This window comes from Peromyscus maniculatus, chromosome 21, assembly GCF_049852395.1.
Source record: "Peromyscus maniculatus bairdii isolate BWxNUB_F1_BW_parent chromosome 21, HU_Pman_BW_mat_3.1, whole genome shotgun sequence".
Classification (NCBI taxonomy): domain Eukaryota; kingdom Metazoa; phylum Chordata; class Mammalia; order Rodentia; family Cricetidae; genus Peromyscus; species Peromyscus maniculatus.
Window position 1 is genome coordinate 3,982,120 of NC_134872.1, and position 23,956 is coordinate 4,006,075.

At 43.8% G+C, this 23,956-nt stretch overlaps 1 non-coding gene and 1 pseudogene across 2 annotated transcripts in view; both read right to left on the reverse strand.

Annotated features, from left to right (window-relative positions):
- Window positions 1-23,423, reverse strand: part of LOC143269898 (vacuolar protein sorting-associated protein 52 homolog) — a 42,553-nt pseudogene extending 19,130 nt beyond the window's left edge. Inside the window, exons 1-7 of the transcript XR_013046689.1 lie at window positions 23,359-23,423; window positions 23,173-23,248; window positions 22,935-23,002; window positions 22,547-22,722; window positions 21,944-22,094; window positions 21,147-21,247; window positions 20,922-21,054 (exon numbers count right to left, since the gene is read on the reverse strand). The product of XR_013046689.1 is annotated as a vacuolar protein sorting-associated protein 52 homolog (transcript). The remainder of the gene's footprint in view (window positions 1-20,921; window positions 21,055-21,146; window positions 21,248-21,943; window positions 22,095-22,546; window positions 22,723-22,934; window positions 23,003-23,172; window positions 23,249-23,358) is intronic.
- Window positions 21,535-21,645, reverse strand: LOC143270052 (U6 spliceosomal RNA). Its single transcript, XR_013046926.1, has one exon. It is a non-coding gene; the product is annotated as a U6 spliceosomal RNA (small nuclear RNA).
- Window positions 23,424-23,956: the final 533 nt, after the last annotated feature.

The window sequence follows — 23,956 nt, forward strand, 5'->3', positions numbered from 1 at the left end:
TGCAGAGGACCCGGGTTCAAATCCCAGCACCCACACCATAGCTCACACCGTCCATAATGCATACCTCCTCTTCCATGGCTTCCACTGCCCCTGTGGACACCAGATAGGCACATGGTACAAACACATACAGCCAAGAAAAACACTCATAGACATAAAATTAACAAACCTCTTATAAAATAGATTGTGAGAACACCAGCAATCGAAATTACTTCACCCCTGCTCATGTTCCAGCCCCTGCAGTTTTTTCTTCTAGGTTTGTGACCTCAAGTCAGGAGTCCAGGAGTTTAGCTGAGATGTTTGAATACCAAGAAGGTGACAATCTCTGTCATGATGTAGCCATCTTTGTCTTGTGAGGGATGGTGCCTTCCAGTGCCTGGGACCCAGCAAACATTCATACTCAATAAATGTTTGATGAATGAATAAAAAAATAAATAAGATTATGGATCAAAGACAGAAAGGCAGGTGGAGAGGGAGGGAGGGCTTTGCTGAGGGGAAGCTCAGGTGACTCTGACCTCAGTGTGAGGGGACCTGGTGCTGCACCCTACACACAGCATGTGACCTGAGGTTGTGTTAATCAAGGGAGCTTCTGTAGAAGAGGGAGGTGAGGGTGTGAATTCTCCTCTAGACTGAAACATCCCTGCTGGAGCCAGGAGGAGCTGAGGAGGCTCAGGAAACACAAGAAGCTACAGGTTCACGGAGCTGACACAATGTAGCGCTTCCCTCTCAGGGTTAAACCAGCTGCAGTTCCTGAGGGAGAGGAGACTGTTGAGTGGAGCTGCTGGGAGCTGAGCAGGGGACTGCAGTGATGCAGCTGTGTGAGTGATATGCACACTGGGGTGGGTAGCTCCGTGGTTATTCCCAACTCACCCAGGCTCCTGTGAGTGACCAGTGAGCTCAGGGATCACCAAGCTGACCCTGCATGGATGTTTTCCTTGGTCAGCTGTCACTGTCTCCATCTGGGGTGGAGCAAATCCACTCCTCAGGCAGGTGACAGAGCAGTGTCCATTGTTATCAGCTCACAGAGTCTGTTCCAGATGTGAGATGAAGTCCTCTTTCTAAGACACACTAGGAAGTGATACAGAGTTGCTGGTCTCCTGGAGCAAGTGCTGTGGTGGGAAGATGCCTGTGATACAGTGTAAGGGAATCAACAAGGATAGGTTGTCTCGGGAGGTGGAGGGTGGAAAGGAAGGTGTCCATAGTGCAGGGGAGATAAACAGAGCAAAGAGATACTGTTTTTTAAGATTTACTATTTTTTTAGCGTGGCATGCTGGCACATACTTTATTCCTAGCATTTTGATAGCAGAAGCAGGTGAATCTCTGTGAGTTCAAGTCTAGCGTGGTCTACATAGTGACATTGTTTCAAAAATTATTTTTTTAATTATGTATTTGTGTTAATTAGTTTTCTGTTGCTATGATAAAACACATGACTGTAGCTGGAGTTTTCTCTCCGGGTCCCACCAAGGCCCGGCAGTCCCTTAGACCACTTATAAAATAAACATACAGACGCTTTCAATATTTTAAACTGCTTGGCCATTAGCTCAGGCCTGTCATTGTCTAGCTCTTACTCTTACATTCAGCCCATTTCTATTAATCTATACTTTGCCACCTGGCTCATGGCTTACTGGTACCTTACATCTTCTTTGTCCTGGCGGCAGCTGCAGGTAGTCTTCCCCTCTGCCTTCCTGTTCCCTAAATTCTCTCTGTTAGTTCCGCCCATACTTCCTGTCTGGCTATTGGCCAATCAGTGTTCTTTTTATACAGAGGGATATCCACAACACTTGACCAAAGCAATATTTAGAAGAGTTTGTTTGGGCTACAGCTTCAATGGATAAGAGTGCATCACGGCAGGGAAGCAGGGTTAGAGCTGCCGGCATGGTGTGGGGAGCAGGAAGCTGAGAGCTCACATCTTCAGTGGCAAACAGGAAGCAGAGAGAGCAAAATGGAGGCAGGTTTTTTTTTGACTCTCATAGCCCTCCCCCAGTAGTATACTTCCTCCAGCAAAGCCACACCTCTTAAACCACAACCTACCCAAATAGCAACACCAACTTGTGAACAAAGTTCAACTACCCAACACTATGGGGACATTTCTCATGAAATCCACCACAGTGGATGTGTGGCATTTGGATGGGTGTGGTCAGGTGAGTGCTGGGTTCCTGGAGGTCAGATGAGATTGTCAGAACCCCTGGGTGTGGATGCTAGGAACTGAACTTGGTTCTGGGCAGGAGCAGAAGGAGCTCTCTGCATCTCAGTCATACCTCCAGTCCTAAATGTGCTGTTTAAACAGGTGTTCAGTGTGGTGTCATTCAGAGGGTGACATCTGAGGAAAGTTTTGAAGATCATTAAAAAAAAAAAAATCAGTCTTTGATTTATTCCTTTCCAATTTGTATCCCCTTGATCTCCTTCAGTTGTCTGATTTCTCTAGTTAGAACGCCCAGTCCAAAGTGAACAGTTATGGAGAGAGCCCACAGCCTTGTCTTGTTCCTGATTTTAGTGGAATTGCTTTGAGTTTCTCTCCATTTAATTTGATGTTGGCTGTAGGTTTGCTGTGAATTGCCTTGATTATGTTTAGGTAGGTCCCTTATATCCCTGATCTCTCCAAAACTTTTTTGATGAAGGAGTGTTGGATTTTGTCAAAGGCTTTTTTCAGCACCTAAAGAGATGATCATGTGTTTTTTCTTGTAGTTTTTTTTGTTTATTTAATAATAATTATAATAATAATAATAATAATAATAATAATAATGTTGTTGTTGTTGTTATTTTTTGTTTTTTAAGACAAGGTTTCTCTGTATAACAGCCCTGGCTGTCCTGGAACTCACTCTGTAGACCAGGCTGGCCTCAAACTCACAGAGATTCACCTGCCTTTGCCTTCTCAGTGATGGAATTAAAGGCAACAAAGCCTGCCTTAGTTTGTTTATTTTCAAGTATTTTGTTGAGTATTTTTGCATCTATGTTCATAAGGGAAATTGGGCTATAATTCACTTTCTGTGTTGAATTTTTGTGTGGTTTGTGTAGCAGGGTGACTGTGGCCTTATAAATTGAATTTTGCAATGTTCTTTCTGTTTCTATTTTGTGGAATAATTTGAAGAGTATTGGAGGTAATTCTTCTTTGTACATCTAGTAGAATTCTGGGCTAAAAAGTCTGGTTCTGGACTTTTTTGTTGGGAGACTTTTAATGACTGTTTCTATTTCTTTAGGGATTATAGGACTATTTTAAGTTATTTGTCTGATCTTGATTTAACTTTGGCAAGTGATATTTATCAAGAAAATTGTCCATTTCTTTTAAATTTTCCAATTTTGGGGAGTACAGGTTTTTAAAGTATGACCTAATGCTGTGGAATAATCCTTTTCTACACTATGAATATGTATTACTCTCACTGGTTAATAGAAAGCTGACAGCCCAGTAGCTGGGCAGGAAGTAAGGTGCGAAAGCCAAACTAAGAATGCTGGGAAGAGGAAGAGCAGAGTCAGGAGTTGCCAGCCAGACACAGAGGAAGCAAGATAAGAAGGTCTTACTGAGAAAAGGTACCAAGCCACAAGGCTAAATAGATAAGAATTATGGGATAATTTAAGTGCAAGAGCTAGTTAGTAATAAGCCTGAGCTACTGGCCAAGCATTTACAATTTAAAGATTTATTTATTTATTTATTATGTATACAGAAGAGGATGCCAGATCTCATTACAGATGGTTGTGAGTCACCATGTGGTTGCTGGAAATTGAACTCAGGACCTCTGGAAGAGCAGTTGGTGCTCTTTACCTCTGAGCCTTTTCTCCAGCCCGCATTAATAATTTATATTACACCTCCGAGTCAATTATTTGGGAGTGCCTGGTATGGCAGAAACTTCTGTCTACAACCTAATGATTCTTAGATTTCCTTGCTGTCTGTTGTTATATACCCTTTTCATTTCTGATTTTGCTAATTTGGATATTCTGTTTCTTTTACTTAGCTTGGAGAAGGGTTTGTCTATCTTGTTAACTTTCTCAAAAAACTAACTCTTCGTTTCATTGATTCTTTGTATTGTTCTTTTTGTTTCTATTTCATAGATATCAGCCCTTGGTTTGATTATTTCTTGCAAGCTACTCCTCTTGGGTGTTTTTGCTTATTTTTGTTCTAGAGCTTTCATGTGTGCTGTTAAATTGCTAGTATGAGATCTCTCCAATTATTTTATGAAGGCACTTAGTGCTATGAACATCCTCTTAGCACCACTTTCATTGTGTCCCATAAGTTTGAGTATGTTGTATCCTAATTTTCATTGAATTCTAGAAAGTCTTTCATTTCATTTCTTTATTTCTGCCTTGTCCCAAGATTCATTCAGTAGAGAGCTGTTCAGTTTCCTTGCATGTGTAGACTTTCTGTTGTTTCTGTTGTTGAATTCTAGCTTTTACTAGTGGTGGTCTGAAAGGATCCAGGGGGTTATTTCATTTTTCTTGTATCTCTTAAGACTTCCTTTGGGTCAGAGTATGTGATCAATTTTGGAGAAATTGGTGCTGAGAAGAAGGTATATCCTTTTGTTTTGGTTAGAATGTTCTATACATGTCTAATAGATTCATTTGGTTTATAATGTCTGTTAGCTCCAATACTTCTCTGTTTAGAGTTTGTCTGGTTGACCTGTCCATTGGTGAGAGTGGGGTCTACGAAGTCTCCCACTATCAATGTGTGAGGGTCAATGTATGGTTTATGCTTTAGTGAAGTTTCTTTTACAAATGTGTGTGCCCTTGAGTTCATGGCATAGATGATAAGAATTGAAACATCATCTTGTTGGATTTTTCCTTTGATAAATATGAAGTGCCCTTCCACAACTTTTTTGTTTATTTTTTGTTTGAAGTCTATTTTGTTAGATATTTGAGTGACTATACCAGCTTGCTTCTTGGATCCATTTTCTTGGAATGTCTTTTTCCAACCCATTACTCTGATGGAATGCCTATCTTTAGCATTGAGGCATGTCTCTTGTATGCAGCAGAAGAATGGATCCTGTTTTTGCATCCATTCTGTTAGTCTGTGTCTTTTAATTGGGGAATTGAATCCATTTATGTTGAGAGATGTCAATGGCCAATAATTGTTAATCCCTGTTATTTTGTTGTTGTTGTTGTTGTTAGTGGTGGTGGTGGTATTGTGTGTGTGTGTGTGTGTGTGTGTGTGTGTGTGTGTGTGTACTTCCCTTCATTGGTTTTGCTGCTGTGAAATAATTTATTTCCTGTGTTTTCATGTGTGTAATTAACCCCCATGGGTTGGTGTTTTTCTTCTTGCACCTCCTATAAAGGTGGATTTGTAGATAGATTTTGTTTAAAATTGATTTTTGTGGATGAAATATCTTGCTTTCTCCATGTATGGTCATTGAAAATTTTGCTGGTTGTAGTAGACTGGGCATCTGTGGTCTCTTAGACTCTGCAGCACATCTGCCCAGGCCCTTCTGGCTGTTAGAGTCTCCATTGAGAGGTCAGGTGGAATTAAGATTAGTCTGCACTTATATGTTACTTGTTCTTTTTCCCTTACAGCTTTTAATTTTCTTTCTTTGTATGTGTGTTTGGTGTTTTGATTATTATGTGGCAGGGGACCTTCTTCTGATCCAATCTATTTGTATCTTTATAGGCATCTCCTTCTTTAGGTTAGGAAAACTTTCTTCTACTGTTTTGTTGGAAATATTTTCTGGGCTTTTGAACTGGATTTTTACCCCTCTTCTATTCCTATTTTCCTTAGGTTTGGTCTTTCATCATGTCCCAGATTTCCTGCATGTTTTGGGCCAGGGATGTTTTAGATTGAACATTTTCTTTGGCCCATGTGTCTGTCTCTTCTACTGTATCTTCCATGCCTGGGATTCTCTCCTCCACCCCGTGTATTCTGTTGGTGAAGCTTGCATCTGTAGTTTTGTTCACTTACCAAGATTTTCCATTTCCAGAACTCTCTCAGCTGGTGTTTTCTTTATTGCTTCTGTTTCCACTTTCAGGTCTTGAACACTTTTATTTGTCTCCTTCAACTATTTGTTTTTTATCACTTGTGTTGATATTTCACTTGTGCATCCCAATAAAGCTTATCTGGGGATCAGAGGAAAAAGCCAGTCACTGTATTAAACATAGAGGTCAGGCAGTGGTAACACACACCTTTAATCCTAGCATTCAGGAGTCCGGATGGAGCTCTGTGAGTTCAAAGTCACACTGGGAACAGAGCCAGGTGTGGTGGCACACACCTTTAATCCCAGTGATAGTTAACCATAGAACTGTGGAGGTCTGGACAGACAGACAGGAAGTGATAGAGCTGGGCAGAAAGGGGAAGTGATGAAGCTGGGCGGGGAAAGGAAGTGAGATGGCAGGGCACAGAAAGGTATACAGGCGTGAGTATACAGGAAGTGCCTCTCTCTGGAGCCTGAGGAGTTGGTAAACTGAGGTTGGCTGTGGCTTGTCCTATTCCTCTGATCCCCAGAGAAGCTTTATTGACATTAACAAATAAAATATCACCACACTTCTTGGTTTTCTTTCATTAAGGCATTTACTCATTCCCTCCATTTTTTTTGTTTTATTCCCTCAATTTCTTTAAAAAAGGAAGAAGTCAAAGTATCTTTATTTACATATTATGTAATGGTACACATAAGAGAACCCAAAAAATTCTAACAGGTAACTCCTACAGCTGCTAAACACCTTCAGCAATGTGGCTGGATACAAGATTAACTAAAAAAATAGCTGTAGCCCTCCTACATACAAAGACAAACACACTGAGAAAGAAATCAGGGAAATAACATCCTGCACAATAGCCAAGAATAATGTAAAATATCTTGGAGTAACTCTAACCAGGTAAGTGAAAGACCTGTATGGCAAAACTTCAAGTCTCTGGAGAAAGAAATTGAATAAAACATCAGAGGATGGCAGAATCTCCCATCCTCATGGAGCTATAAGATTAACATAGTAAAAATGACCATCTTACCAAAAAGAATCTACAGAGTCAACACCATTCCCATCAAATTCCTTATGGACCTTGAAAGTAAAAGGCTCAAGTTCATATGAAAAAAAAAAAACCAACAAACTGAGGATCGCTAAATCAATCCTGAACAATAAAGAACTTCCAGAGGCATCACCATCCCTGATTTCAAGCTCTACCACTACAGACTATTAGTGACAAAACCGCATGGTATTGGCAGAAAAACAGACAGGTTGATCAACAGAATTGAATCAAAGACCCAGACATAAACCCAAACACACCTACAGATACCTGATTGTTGATAAAGGAGCCATAAATACACAATGGAAAAAAGAAAGCATCTTCAACATTTGGTGATGGTCTGACTGGATGTCTACATGTAGAAGAATGCAAATAGACCCATATCATCCTGCAGAAAATTCAAGTCCAAATGGATCCAAGACCTCAACATAAATCCAGACACACTGAAGCAGACAGAAGAGAAAGTAGGGAATAACCTTGAACACATCAGTACAGGAGGTAACATCCTAAAGAGAACACTGATGGCCAAATCACACAATCCAATTAAAAAATCGTGTACAGATCTAAACAGATAGATCTCAACAGAAAAATTTCAAATAGCCAAAAAGCACTTAAGGAAATGTTCAACAACGTTGGCAAATGAGACAACTTCCTAAACAGAACACCAATAGCACAGGCACTAAGAACAACAATTAATAAACGGGACCTCATGAAATTGAAATACTTCTGTAAGGCAAAAGACACTATCAATAGGACAAAACAGCAGCCTACAGAACGGGAAAAGGTCTTCACCAACCCCACATCCCATAGAGTGCTGATTGTGGTGGTATTCTAGTTGTACTGAAATGTGATTTTGATTGTATGTTAATAAATAAAGTTGCCCGGGGGTCAGAGCTATTAGAGCCATAGCAAGAATGTGGCGGTGGTGGCACACGCCTTTAATCCCAGCACTTGGTAGAAGAGCTAGGTAGATCTCTGTGTGTTCAGGGATACCGGCAGCATTGGAGACATATGCCTTTAAGACTGGGGGCGCTGTACATACAGACAGTGACGAGGCAGTCACATGTTTGGGTTTACAACCAATGAGAAGGCAGAACAAAAGACTATGAAAAGATTTACACACAGGAAATAGCTTTCTTTTGGGAAGCTAGGAGCTCGCAGGAGGAAGGGTAAGATTTCAGCTCTGAGCTCTGACCTCTGACCTCTTGGCTTTCACTTTTACATTGCTTCTGTATTTCTTATTTAATAAGACAGTTGGTTACATCTACATCTGGCGCCCATTGTGACAAGAATCCATTAAAAACCGCTTGGCGTGGCGGCAGGTGTGGTTTCCCGCAAGGGCAGTTGACTACCTAGCCTGCGCAGCCGGCTTCCTAGCCCAGGCCTAGGTCTGCTTGGCCTCAGGCCAGACTAACTGTGAGCTGCTTGCTTAAAGTGGGTGCTACAAACAACTCAGGCCTGCCCTGCTGAACAGGGCCCCAGCTGTAAAGCCAATGCACGTGGTCGGAGCTTAAGGAAGCCAGAAACAAGCCTTAACTCGGCTCAAGAGGGAACACGTGGCTGGATTTAAGCTTTAACCAGCTACGCTTTCTTGCCGGCTTTCTCTCACTCCTCTCTCTCTCTCTCTCTCTCTCTCTCTCTCTCTCTCTCTCTCTCTGGATTTGCACCTTGGACACTAGGTGGCTGTTTTGAAAATTCCTTGGATTTCTACTGTTCTACACAGATTTGTAAAGTCATAACATATCAGATATTTCAAAGGAAACTATTTAAAAGAGAAATTTTTTCCACATTAAAAAAAATGGGTTTTATGTGTACATTGGAAGAAAATTGAGTTTTGTTAGAAATTTTAGGCAGTCTGACAATGGAACAACTATATGAGAAGATTAGTATTGTTGGAATTATGCAGTTTATCACTATGCTTATCCTCATTTTAATATTTAAAAAGATAGTCAATTTAAGTGCCAGGATAACAGCTTTAGAAAAACTTGTTAAACCTGTAAAAATTCAGATAGAAGAAATTAACAGTGAAGTTGTTTCAAGTTTGGATCATAAGGTTACAGAAAGAAAACCTGTTTTCACACAGTCACCCTTAATTTATCCTTTAACCGTACAGCAGTTGCCTGATCAAATGACTACACAAAATATTTGGGCTCCAATTGAAATGTTGGATTTAAAAAGGTTTAAGGAGGCAACAGTATCTTATGGCATGCATTCCCCATATGTAAAGCAAATGCTAAACTCTTGGTCAACATATAATAGGATTGTACCACAGGACTGGCGGGAACTGGCACAAGATGTTCTTGAACCCAGTCAGAGGCTTCAATTTCTAACTTGGTTCAAGGATGAGGCTAAAAACATAGAAAAACAATGGAGGGATAAAGGAATACAAGTTTGCCAGGATCAGCTTATTGGAGAAGGCCAATATGCTTCGTACAAACACAATGTTTATATGGTGTCCAAGCCCTAATTTTATGTCGAATGGCAGCCTTGAATGCATGGGACAGAGTTGAGGAACCAGGAAAAAAATCTGAGTCATTTACAAAGGTTATGCAAGGCCCAAAAGAATCTTTTACAGATTTTTTTACAAAGACTGGCTTCAGCAGTAAAGAGAATGGTCTCGGAATCAGAAGCTAGTAAGGCAATAATTGAATCTTTGGCCTTTGAGAATGCGAATGCAGCATGCAAAAGAATAATCAGGCTGTTAAATGCAAGATCTGCACCTTTGGAAGATTGGATTAGAGACACGGTTAATGTTGAGGCTGATCAGCATGATGATATGTGCGTAGGAGAAGCAATTTCAATGGTTTTGAGGAATGTTTGGATGTGGAAAGCAAGGACATTTGAAAAGGGACTGTAAACAGGTCATTCCTAGAAACAATGTTTCTTCAAGGAACAATGGCAACAGAATGCCCAGTCCTTCTGGAGTATGCAGAAGGTGTGGTAAGGGAAAACACTGGACCAACGAATGTAGATCAACAAAGGACAGACAGCGTAACCCTTTGCCTCAGTCTTCGGGAAACTCCCAGAGGGGCCTCATGCAGGCCCCCATAGCAAATCCAGTGCAAACCTTTCCTGCAGCCATAGAGGAAACCCCTGCTCTGAGCGATTAAATAACCAAATGCCCATTGGAATAAATCATGCTGGTCAGGATGATGAAACAGAGAGAATAGAAAATTCAGGAGAAAACATAAAGAAAATTTTTTGGCAAACTTCTATTAATGAACAAAGACCAAAATTAACGATAAAAATAAATGGTGTTTTGTTGTCTGGTCTGGTAGACACAGGTTCGGACGTTACTATAATTGCACTAGAATTTTGGCATCCAACTTGGCCTCTTCAGGAGGTAAACATTCAACTGTTAGGAATTGGGATATTATCTCAGGTGAAACAGATTGCAAGATGGCTCGAATGTATAGATCCAGAAGGACAGAGAGGAAAATTAAAACCATATGTGGCTAACATAGATATGAACCTGTGGGGTCGAGACTTGTTGCAACAATGGAATACTCAGATTAACATCCCTCCTATCTCAGAAACAAATCATAAACTAGCACATGTTTCTGAAAGTAATATTAGAAGATATTGTTCTAATGAGTGGTCACCAGCCATCCATATTATACAAAAAAGGGGACAATAACTGATGATCTTCCAAAGACACCAACAGCTCTACCTTTAAAATGGTTAACAGACAAACTTGTATGGGTTCAGCAATGGCCTTTAACAACAGAGAAACTCCAGGCTTTAGAAGAGCTGGTAGAAGAACAGTTAAATGCTCAGCATATTGAAGAATCAACCAGCCCTTGGAATTCTCCTGTATTTGTTATTAAAAAGAAATCTGGTAAATGGAGAATGGTAACAGACCTTAGAGCAATTTAAAAAGTAATTCAGCCAATGGGCTCTCTACAATCTGGGATGCCTTTGCCTACTCTATTACCAAAAGGATGGCCTCTCATAGTTATTGATTTAAAAGACTGTTTCTTTTCAATACCCTTACAAGAAAAAGACAGAGAAAGATTTGCTTTCACAGTACCTACTTATAATAATTCTCAAACGGTTAAAAGATTTCAATGGAGGGTCCTCCCACAGGGAATGTTGAATAGCCCAACTCTGTGCCAATATTTTGTACAACAGCCACTGGAAGGGATACGTAAAAAATTTCCTAAATCTATAATTTATCATTATATTGATGATATTTTACTAGCTAACTCAAATGCAGATACTTTAGAAAGAATGTTTGAAGAAGTAATGAAATTTTTGCCTTGATGGGGATTACAAATTGCTCCAGAAAAAATACAAAGAGGAGATTCTATTAATTATTTAGGATATAAAATAGAGTTACAAAAAATTAGACCCCAAAAGGTACAAATTAGGAGAGATAGACTACAAACTCTTAATGACTTTCAAAGATTATTTGGAGATATTTCTCATCTATGAACTATTGTTGGGGTAAAAAATGATGAACTGACTAATTTGTTCAAACCCTTAGAAGGTGACAAGGACTTAAATAGTCCAAGAGAATTATCACCTGAAGCTGAGAAAGAATTGGCCTTGGTTGAAAAGAAAGTACATGAAGGGCACGTGGATCGTATTGATCTAAAGCTGGATTGCATTTTGGTTATTTTACCTTCTAGGCATTCTCCTACTGGAATATTAATGCAGAGGGAAGATATTATATTGGAATGGATATTTTTTACCAAATAAACCAAGTAAAAAATTTAAAACTTATGTGGAAAAAATCTCTGACTTGATTTGGAAAGGAAAATTGAGACTTCGTCAGTTAGCAGGAATAGACCCAGCAGAAATTGTCATACCTTTAACTAAGGAGGACATTGAAAAATTATGGACAGAAAGTGAACCTTGGCAAAGAGCTTGCAGTAATTTTTGGGAGAAATTAACAGCAAATATCCCAAAAGTGATAGAATTATCTTATAAAGAGAGCTGATTGGACCTTGCCTCTAACTGTATGGCAAAAACCCCTATCTGGAGTTCATACATTTTATACAGATGCCAACAAAGAAGGAAAGGCAGGTTACAAATCAGAAAATTTAAGTAAAATGGTTCAAAGTCTGTATAATTCAGTTCAAAAATTCATCAGAATTGTATGCTATTCTGTTGGTATTAATGGATTTTTCAGAACCTCTCAACATAGTAACTGACTCTCAATATGCTGAAAGAGTGGTATTACATATTGAGACTGCAGAATTTATCCCTGATGCTTCAGAATTAACTTCAATATTTATTCAATTACAAGATACAATCAGGAAAAGGAGTCATCTTTTATATATAACTCACATCCGATCCCATACTGGTCTGCCAGGCCCTCTAGCACAAGGCAATGATGAGTTTGATAAATTATTGATAGGAAATGTGCTGGAGGCCTCAGAATTTCATAAAAAACATCATGTCAATAGTAAACATTTAAAAAAGGATTTTTTCATAACCTGGCAACAAGCCAAGGAAATAGTAAAGAAATATCTTACTTGTTCCTTCTACAATCAAACGCCATTACCAGCAGGATGTAACCCAAAGGGTACTCAGAGGAATGAAATCTGGCAGGTAGACGTGTTTCACTTTGCAGAATTTGGAAAATTGAAATATGTACACCACACCATCGATACTTATTCAGGATTTCAATGGGCAACTGCTTTGAGTTCTGAAAAAGCTGATTCTATAATCACTCATTTGCTAGAAGTTATGGCCATCATGAGTATACCTACACAAATCAAAACTGACAATACTCCATCATATGTCTCTGTTAAAAATGAAACAGTTTTTTGCTTATTATAATATAAAGCATATTACAGGTATACCACATAATCCTACAGGTCAAGTAGTTATAGAAAGATCAAACAGAACTCTAAAGGATATGCTAAATAAACAGAAAAGGGTAACAAAAACCCCCAGAAATACACTGCATAATGCTCTATTAACTTTGAATTTTCTCAATGCCAATGAGAAAGGAACAACAGCTGCAGAGAGACATTGGATAATAGAAAAAACTACAGAATTAAATCAGCCTATGTACTTTAAGAATGTGCTGACCTCAGAATGGAAACCAGGGTATGTATTACGTTGGGGACGAGGTTTTGCTTTTGTTTCTACAGAAGAAGATAAGCTGTGGGTACCATCAAAATTGATAAAGGTTCGATTTGAACAAGAGAGACCTCTTAATTAGAGGAGGTGATAGTTCATCAACCAGCATGAACATCCAATTTAAACTAACTTGTACCAGTAATACATGCCTTTTCATTTAATCAGATAATAACTTGCCAAAAAGGAACATCCCCAAAATTAGTCTTGGGGAAAGGTTTTTGTTTTTGTCTTTTAGGAGAATGAAGGTTAAGGAATCTGAAGAACGCAAGACAAATGAGACAACTGAAGAAAAGGGACAAATCATCTATCCCAGGAAACAGAGTGAAACGGCGTATGGGTACATATTATCTAAAAAATTTTATGTCTTCCTAAATGTTTGTTTCTGCTTTTCTCTAATGATTTAACACTATTGGTCTTCTAATAGTCCCAGTTCAATTAAAATTTAAAGCTGACTTTGGAGTTGGAGAATGGCTCTCTCCTTCTTTAAACTCAAGCATGTTATTAAAAGGAAAATGCAAATTCCCTGTATCATGCCAGAATAAAAGAGCCATCTTCTGTTATGGGACAGGACAAAAGCCAAATTAATTAAGGGACTATTCTATTAATAAGCTCACCTCTTTGATTCTATTCTGATTCTTTAAACTTTTCTTAAAGTATGAATTTTATATCAAAATTTATAAGATTAATATATATATATTAAACTTTGTTAAGATATGAATGGTCATATAGAGTACTAACTAATTCTAGAAAAAAGGCTTCATTTAGCTGCATATATATGTCTTTGTGTTCGAGTCTCTTATCAGTTTTCTGCAGGAAATCACGGCCAGGCCTAACATCAACTGAAGTCTCCAGAAAGAAGATGGGGCCCCACAACAACAACAATTCCACGTGGACAATAATAATATCACTAAGCAAACAAACATCATCTACAGATCAACTTTGAACTACAAGGTGCTCAGAGCAATTTTAAGATGACTAGCTGAGATGATCCAGTCTCAAAGACTACTTGAATAAGGACTTGCGATAAACCCTGAACTTTGGCATTATACACAGAATGGAAAATGAAGGATATAGTTACCTTTCCTAGAATTTGACAATTAACCTAAAATTTTCTTTCAGGATAAAGATAACTTTGCCCATACCCAGCAGGAAGCAATTTTAAGAATACAACACCCACATTCTAGGTCTTCTAGGTATACATAGATATATTTCAGATAGATAGATAATCTTCAAACACTTCACAGACCTAGAGAATATGGCATTTAAAGAACTTAGAATTCTGTTGACGTGAGACACAATTGCTCCTGGCTGCACCAATTTGATCCAAGAGAATGTTGTTCTTCTAAGACATTTCCATTTGGAAGTTTGTCTTCTTGGCACAAAATGGCCTACTGGGCAAAGAACTGCCCTTGCCTTGATGGCTGACAGTACAAATGCAATGCTGTCCTTTCTGGAAAAGCGGGACACAAGGAAAGCGACCACTGTACTCTGCCAAGACAGGGTAAGATGGTCTTTCAGAATTCCTGCTTCTGAAAATGGTCTGTCAGATACTCTAGGCCTGTAGCCAATTTAAATGCACCAACAATGCTGAGAAACATTAGGTGACTGTCCAGGCTGCCAGCTGTCTTGGTCTACTCTTGCAAGATTCCCGAAAGTTGCTTGCATCCATCTACCATTTCTCAGGTACCATTATGTTCCTTCTCAGGTCTTTGATGTGGTTGAAGACTAGATAGTTGTAATTTCCTCAGTTATGATAAAAGATAAGTTAGATATAAAACCTTAAACTCACAAATATAAGATAGATAGGACATCTTCTTTAATATTGTAACTGCAATTCTTGCTCGATAATTGTTTTGTTATATGTAATTTTACCATGTTAAAGTTAAAACCTTCCTTTAAAAAAAAAAAAAAGAAGAAGAAAAGGGGGAGTGCTGTGGATATCGCTCTATATAAATAAAACACTGATGGCCAGTGACCAGACAGGAAGTATAGGCAGGACAAGGAGAGAGGAGAATTGGGGAAACAGGAAGAAGGAGGGAGAGACACTGCAGCCACCACCAGGACAAGCAGCATGTAAAGGCACCGGTAAGCCACCAGCCACGTGGCAAGCTATAGATTTATAGAAATGGGTTAATTTAAGATAAAAGAACAGTTAGCTAGAAGCCTGCCACGGCCATACAGTTTGTAAGTAATATAAGCGTCTGAGTGATTATTTTATACGTGGATTGTGGAACTGCGGGGCTTGTTGGAACCTGGAGAGAAGCCCTCCAGCTACATGAACCAACTCCCAGAAGCTATCCTCTGAGCCTCACACAGGCATCATGACACACCCATCCCCTCACAGAAATAGGAAATCAATGTAACGAAAATCAAGAGGAAACAAGATTTCATGTTGAAGAACAGGGAAAAACAAGTGCATACATTGTGTCTAGTTTTCCTCCAGACTTTCCAGTGGGTGAATTTGCCTGTGTCCAAACCCACACTGTGAGGAGAAACCTTCAGTACTTAAAGTTAAGCCATACAAAGATAATCAAGGAAAATGTTAAACTATTTTAGGTGTTTATAGTATTACTGTGTGTGTGTGGTGTGCAAATGAGGGGATGTACCAGCCGTGTGCATGTGTGTGTGTGTGTGTGTGTGTGTGTGTGTGTGTGTGTGTGTGTGTCTGGTCAGAAGAGAACTTTGGGAAGCCAGTTCTCTCTTTCCACTGAGGGTTCTGGGGACTGAACTCATGTGGTCAGACTTGGTGGCAAACCCTTGTACCCACGGAGTCATCTCTCCTGCCCATCCAGTGTGCCACCACCCTAGTTTTGGAGGTGTTGAGGTACTGAGCCCATGGCCTGGGTGTACAAGGTGGGAACTCTATTCACTGAGCCACATTCCCAATATATGGGGGGAAATCTCAAAGGACAAGGTTTTGTGGTTATTTCAAAGGCTAGCACTAAAGCTTTGGGATAAAGATGTAATCAGAGGCCACAAATTAAAACATAGACAAGGGTAGAGTATAAGAAGCACTTTGTAAACACACCCAGTTGAGCTGGGGACCTTCCAGGAGAACCTGGCCACCTGGAAAGTTCCGTGTGTGAGTTGTGTTGGTGCTGGAGGACACCAGACCTTCCTGTAGAGTGCTCACAGTGGGGACAGACTCCTTCTCTTTGATCAGTGTGTACATGGCTTGGACTCTGACCCTGAGAACACACAGCTTCTCCTTTCAAACTCTCTCTGCAGGGGGTCGGGGGTGTTGGTGGCTCAGGACCTAAGTGAGCTGCAGAAAAAAGAACCACAGAAAACTCAGAATAAAAATGAAGATGATGTCACTTCCAAGGATAAGTATGGGACTGGGGAGATTGTTCATGGATAAAGAGCACTCACTGCTCCTCCAGAGGACCTGGGTTAGGTTCTCAGCTCACACCCTCCTGTAAGAAGGGAAAATGCCGCCCTCTTCTGGCTTCCTGGGGCACTGCATTCACATGGTGCATGGACATACATGCTGGCAAAACTCCCATACACATAGAAATAAATATTTTTTAAAAGAAAGAAAAATAAACGGAGGGAAATGAGATTTCTCTAAAGCCAGACCACCCTGAACAGTACTGGGGGTCGTTACAGCACGAGGGGTCACCTCCAAGCCCCTCCTACGTGACTCCAGGGTCCCCTGCACTAGATGTTCACACTGGTCCTGGAGATAAGCAAGGGAAGGGGAAATTGACACAGCTCCCCCTGCAGAGTGGCCCCAGACCTGCTGACCTGTGTGCCTGTTTTCTTAATCTTGCAGTAGCCCCGGTTGACCTTGAATTCTTGATCTTTCTCAGCATGCCAGGTGCCAGGATCGTGTGTGTGTGTGTGTGTGTGTGTGTGTGTGTGTGAGAGAGAGAGAGAGAGAGAGAGAGAGAGAGAGAGAGAGAGAGAGAGAGAGAGAGAGAGAGAGAGAGAGAGAGAGAGAGAGAGAGAGAGAGAGAGAGAGATTTATTCTCCACAACTGGAGACTGTGATGTTGAGTAATGATCTGGGGTGGAGCTTGAGGAGAAATCTTCCTCTGCAGTTGAGTTTCAGCCCGGAGATCACAAGGACTCGAGCAAACCACAAAACAGAGTATTCGGGGCTGAAGCGAAAGTCCCTCTCTGCTTAGGGATGAAGGGGCATGGGCGAGACCCCCCTGCCTCCCCATCATTCAGAGCTCACAGGGGCTCAGGTGGGCAGGGACCTGGACCAGCTCCCATCCTGGGTCCTGCTGCCCCCTGACGGCCATTGGTGGAATCGCGGTTTCCGAGGGTCCCGAGACCCACAGGGCAAAGTTAAATGTCCCATCAACCTGCAGGCTGCAGATTTGCCCAACTGCTGGAGGGTTCAGGAGCTTCCCAGGCTGTCTGGACCACACTGAAGAACCGGCTGTCCTCTCACAGCCCCTCACATCACAGCGTTAGCTTCCTTCTCTTTAGTTGTTGACGTGGCCCGGGATTTAACCCAGGCTTCCTGCATGTTGAGCGCGTCCTAAATGAACCACACTTCAGCCCACTAACTTAGTTTGATGTAACTCACCCAAAGAAAGGGTCCCCGGTTTCTTGTTGAACACCTTTTATCCCAGCCATCAGGAGACACAGGCAGGAGCATCTCTGAGTTCCTGATCCACACAGCAAGTTCAAGGACAGCCAGGGCTATAAGGAGAGACCAGAACACAGGGGTCCCCAAGACTGACACCTGGGGAGGGGCTGGAGTAGGTGGTAAGGTGTGGTGAGAAAGGACCATGAAGGACTCCAGGGCCGGGTCTGGGGTGAGCTTGTGTCCCCGCGCCCCCTACCCTCGCCCCGCACAGCCTAGTACTGTGACGGGTAAGTCTCAAGGAACCTGGGAGCCAGAGAGAGACTGTAAACGCTGAAACTAGGCCCAAGGAAGGGGAAAATGGTGGAGGACAGGGCAAGGTCCATAAGGACAGCACTGACTCCGCCCACGAGACACGTGACCCAATCAAGAGTCTTCCTCCTTCCTTTCCCTTCTCTGGGCTCCAACATGCCAGACCCTTAGGTGCACGGGCTCACAGCCCCCACTGGCCAAGGACCTGAACGTGATGGGGTGGAGGACATGACGCTTCTTTCACCTGAAAGTTCCCCCATTGTCTAAGGAACCTATAGACTGCTGTCTGCCTAGCATGCTTCCTGCCACTGAACGAACGACATTCCCCACCCCCACCCACTTTTTTTTTTTAATTTCTAAAGATTTATTGATCTCATGTATATGGCCGTCTAGCTGCAATACGCATTCATGCCAGAAGAGGACACCAGATCCCATTATACATGGCTGTGAGCCATCATGTGATGCTGGGAATTGAACTCAGGACCTCTGGAAGAGCAGCCAGTGCCCTTAACTGCTCAGCCATCTCTCCACCAGCACTTTTACTTTTAAGACCTGGTCCAGGATGGCCTTGAACTGACTCTGTAACCCAAGCAGGTTTTCCATCCCATGCCTCAGTCTCCCAGTTAGCTGGGATTACAGGTCTACAAACCATCCTGGCTTTTAAGGCTTGGTCAGGGTTGTGGATGTTGGTGGCTCACGCCTTTAGTCCAAGCACTTGGGAGGCAGAGGCTCGTGATCTCTGAGTTCGAGGCCAGCCTGGCCTACAGAGTGAGTTCCAGGACAGCCAGGGCTGCACAGTGAATCCCTGTCTTGAAAACCCCCAAAAGATTTGGTCAAGGATGTTCCTTCACTCTAGAGCAGTGGTTCTCAACCTGTGGGTCACGACCTTAGGGGGTTGAAAGACCCTTTTATAGGGGTTGCTGAAGACCATCAGAAAACACAGATATTTACATTAGGGTTCATAACAGTAGCAAAATTAATTATGACATAGCAATGAAAATAATTTTGAGGTTGGGGTCACCACAACGTGAGGAAATGTATCAAAGGGTGGCAGCGTCAGGAAGGCTGAGAAGCTCTGTTCTGCAGTTCACTGGGCACATCAGCAGGGCAGCAGGAAGGGCCACATGGAAAAGACAAGACGTATGCTCTGGAGCCAGGTCCACCCCGGCCCCATATGGGTGCAGGGGTGCAGGCCCTCCCCCTCAGAGGAGCCGTGACAGCCACTTAGGGGCTCAGACAGACAATCCCAGAGACGTGTGGACTTTCCCACGGTAGCCTCAGGACAGGGCCCAAAGCTGTCCATGTCCCCAGGCCTTGTGACATGTGCCACCTTCCTGGAGAGCTACAGACCAGTCCCTCCTGAGCAAACCAGCCACCCTGGGTCAGAAACAGTGACGGACCGAGGTTACCACCCCGCCTTCTTCCTCTTCCCCCCCAGGCTGGGAACCGGAGAGGTCTACAGGAAATAAATGCTGGAGAACTCGAAGGCGTCAGGACAAAGGAAGGGATGCTGTCACAGTACATTAAGTGCTAATTATTGCCTACAGACAGACAGACAGACAGCCTGAACCCCAGCCAGAAGGTGATGGGTTAGTGTTCAAGTGGAGACCGTAGACGACTAGCTACAAGAGAGGGAAGGCCGCCTCCACTGCCCTGTCCTAAGATTGAGAGTTGATCAGAGACTGAGGTGTGGGAGCTTTCACAGGTGTGAACGCACAGGGGAGGAGGGACAGGGACAGGAATGATAATGTCCCCTCCACGTCCAGGAAGGAGCAGACTTGCCCACGCTCTGCTGAGGCAGAATCCTGCAGTGGAGGCGGTGAGGAGTGTGGGAGCCTGAGAGACAACAGGAAGGGGAAGGGGACCCAGGGGACGGAGTGTGACATGCACAGCCGTGGGAGCCTCCAGGTCCCAGTGTCAGTGTGTGACATTCAGAGCGCATGGGAGCCGTCACCCCGGGGACCGAGTCAGAAGTTGGGCTTGTGTTTCTTGAGCTCCACCATGAGGTGATGAATGTTGATGAGCTCCGCCCTGGCCGGCAGCGCCCGGAGCTGTGGCTGTGCCAGCACCCGGTGGAAGCGATGGTAGAGCTGGATCAGCTGGGTCAGCGCCCCCTGCACAGAGGGGAGTCGGGGGTCAGACAGACAGGGGCAGGACGGTCAGAGCTTCACAGCTCAGACACAGCTGGTTGCTGACCTTCCCAGAGGAAAGAGCGAGAAAACACCCAAGCGTGGGACACGGGCAAAGGGCTGGGGTGGCAGGCACCTGGATGATGCTGGTTCCATTTCTGAAGTTGGTGAAACTCCGCATGACATCCTGACTCAGAGACTCCACGGAGGCCTTCCAGGAACTCCCAAAGCCCCGGATCAGCTGAGTGACTCGGGCTGCCACCATTCCCATGGAGCCAAGACCTGAGGGACCCCAGAAGCTAACTATGACAGGGACACCCCTTTCCAGAACCAGGGCCTTGCCTCATCTGACCTGTAATGGGCCTCAGGGAGTCTACAACCCTCTGGGAGGGGAAGATCTGGCTCTCACATCCTCAAAGGTTCCACCCCACAGAGTGGGTGAAAAGCAGAACCCTTTGGCTGGGGTCAGGCACCCCACCTGTGAGTTTGGCCTGAGGTTCATTGATCCAGGACATCTTTCTTTCTTTCTTTGTTTCTTTGTTTCTTTCTTTCTTCCTTCCTTCCTTCCTTTCTTTCTTTTTTTTTTGGGGGGGGGGTTTCAAGACAGGGCTTCTCTATGTAGTTTTGATGTCTCTCCTGGATCTCGCTCTGTAGACCAGGCTGGCCTGGAACTCACAGAGATCCACCTGTATCTGCCTCCCGGGTGCTGGGATTAAATGTGTGAGCCCCCACTGCCCAGCTGATCCAGGATATCTTTCTTTGCTGTGTCTTCCACACCCATTAGATCGTCTTTCTCGGCAACTTCCTCTTACTAGAGAAAATAACAGAGAGTTGAACCATGGCTCCTCACCACCAGCGGGTGGGGAGCTCCACCCCTCCTCCAAGCCAGTATTAGGGGCACCTCTCCCTGCCTGGCTCACCTGAACTTTCATGAGCCGCCCCAGGTAGGAGCGGAAATAAGACAGGTAGATCTTGCTCAGCGTCTCCACGTATTCATCCCTGATCTCCTTGGCTGTTGCTCGCTCATTGCCCAACAGGAACTGATAGAAAAACCTGGAAGGGCCAGGGCGAGTCAGACCCCTGGACGTCCATGCTGGCCGCTGAGAAGCTCACAAGCCACCCTGCCCCTGTCCCGGGGTGGCGACCTGTACTTCAGCAGGGCTGTCTGGGGGATCTGATAGTTGGTCATGGGCTTTCTGAACGAATAAATCTTCTGGAGGATGAACTCGCGGATCTTTGTCACTGCCTAGATGTGGGGGACAAACAGGCCATGAAGTTGCGGGCTTTTACCCTGTGGAGAAAGTTAGGAGATGACAGACATGAAGGTAAAGGTAATGGAGACAATACTTTGGTTGTTTTATGTTTTGTTGGTTGAGTCAGGGTCTCTCTGAGTAGCCCTGGCTGGTCTGGAACCCACCCTGTAGTTCACTCTGTAGAACTCACAGAGGTCCCCCTGCCTCTGCCTCCCGAGTGCTGGGTAAAATCGCTTACCACCAGGCCCTGCCTTATTTTTTCAGGTTGTTTTTCTTTTTTTTAAGTATGGAATGCTTTATGAATTTCCATGTCATCCCTTACACAGAGGCCATGCTAATCTTCTCTGTACTGTTCTAATTTTAGTTTCTATGCTGTTGGTTTTTGAGACAGGGTCTCATGTATCTCAGGATGGCCCCAAACTCCCTTAGTAGCAGAGAACGACTCTGAAATTTCCGATCTTTCCTCTGCCACTTCCTGAGTGCTGGGACAGCAGACAAGGGCCACCACGCCAATGTCTGCAGGGCTGGGGAGGGAACACAGGGCTCTGTGAACGCTAAGCAAACACTCTACCGACTGAGGCACATCTCTAGCCTCCTTAGATTTTCAGGGGAATGAGAGGGCCAACATGCACCGCCCGGAGGGAAGCAGTGGGGGTCATGGGAAGTGACCCTAGGGGTCCACTCCCCACCTTGACCCGGAGCCGGTCCAGCACGCCTCTGACGTCTGCACAGGCAGCTGTGCCTCTGGCCTCCTGCTCCCTGACTGCGGCTGCCTTGGCGTCCAGCTCCTGCAGCTGCTCCAGGAATCTGGCCTCTGTCACTGGAGCTTCCAGAATTGCTCTGAGGAGCAGGGATGACAGGGTGATCAGAAGGGACCCTCACCAGTCCTGAAACACCCGAACCACACCCCTCACCGCTCATGTCTTTCCTACCTTTCTCCATGATCTCATACCCTCATTATATGCACCAAGTTTTCAACTCCTGAGCCCCGCCCCCCACAGGTCCCCACTACACACCTGACCTTGGATCACTCCTAACCTATGTCCTATCCTGTGGTGGCTAAAGCGGGTTAGGAGTTATTAACCCATCCGTTAATTTCTAGAATGCACTTCTTTTTTTTAAACAAAATCCCACTCTGCAGTCCAAGCCTGAGATTACAGGCATGAGCCAGCACACCTGGTTTCTAGACTGCACCTGACAAACCTCAGCCTAGACCCATGTTGTAAACTGGGTAGGTATCCCAGCCCAACCACCTGCTCTGGACAGTATGACCCTCCCAGCCAGCAACTCACGTGACCAGAGTGGAGGGCACCACTAGCCCATCTACAAGTTCCCCAAGTCTCCCCCGAACTGCCTGTCGGTTACGAAGTCGGATGTTCATGGCTCCTGACTGCTCCTGCAGGGTCCGGATCTCAGAGCTGATGGAGCTGAGGTCACTCTGAAAAGCTCCCAACATCTGCTCCATGCGCTACAGGGAGGGCAGAAAACACTGTGGGCATGCACAGGGTTGACGGGGACAAGTGTGCCACCAAGTGTCTGGGTGAATAACCCCAGTCAACAGCCCAGGAGGTTGGGAGATCTCATTGCCCAAGGGACACAAACTAACAACAACAACAAAACCAGGAGCAGAGGGCATGACGGGTCCGAGCTTGTAAGGGGCCACAGCCGAGGGCCACTGACCTCCAGGACAGCATCGCAGGCTGTGATCTGATTGTGCAGAGACGCTATGTTCTCACTCTCTTGGATGTCTGACCCACAAAAGTCAAGGGCTTCACGGTGAACATGGAGCTCTGCAGACCAGCAGCACCTCCTCCTGAATTCTCCCCAAAGTGACAGAGATCTGAGAGATTCCATTCCATTCAACTACCTGCATCACACCTCCCTGAACCCCATGTGGCTTCCCTCTGCTGGAGGATACAGTCCCGGATCGATTTCTGCTCAATCTGCTGCAGCTCCAGCTCCACCTGCTTCGAATAGTGTCGCAGATCCACACCCTGGGGAAATGACCATGAGAAGTCAGGACGAAGTCACAGGCAGGCCAGAGGACACAAAGGTGACATTCGAGGGGAAGGTGGGGCCAGATGGTCATAGGGGAGAGCCTCACTGTTCTGAGAGCCTCCTTCACCAGTTCATCCTCCAGATTTGCCTGGATGTGAACTGGAAAGAGACATTTATTGGATGTCCCAATGTTAGAAGGGAACTTTGGGTGACTGTCCAGGCGGGCTGATGTCCCTGTCGTTAGGTAAAATTTCACCCTTCTGGGGTCTTTGATGGAGTTGAAGAGTAAATAGTTATAACTATAGTTTTTCTTAGTTGTAATAGAAAGTAAATTAGATACAAAACTTTAGAATCACTAAGATAGACAATTAAGTACTTTATCTAATTTGCCAAATGCAAATGGATTAGATAGTGTAATTCTTACTTGATAACTTTTTATTGTATATAATCTCACTATGTTAAAGTTAAAACATTTTTAATTAGACAAAAGGGGGAATGCTGTGGAATAATCTGTAATGATTTGTCACTCAAATTGGTTTAATAAAATGCTGACTGGCCAGTAGCCATGCAGGAAATAGAAGCAGGGTGACCAAATGAAGGATGATGGGAAGGTGAAGGGTGGAGTCAGGAGTCACCAGCCAGATGCAGAGGGAGCAGGAGATGAATGTGCCACAGTAATAAAGGTACCACTATGTGACAGAGTA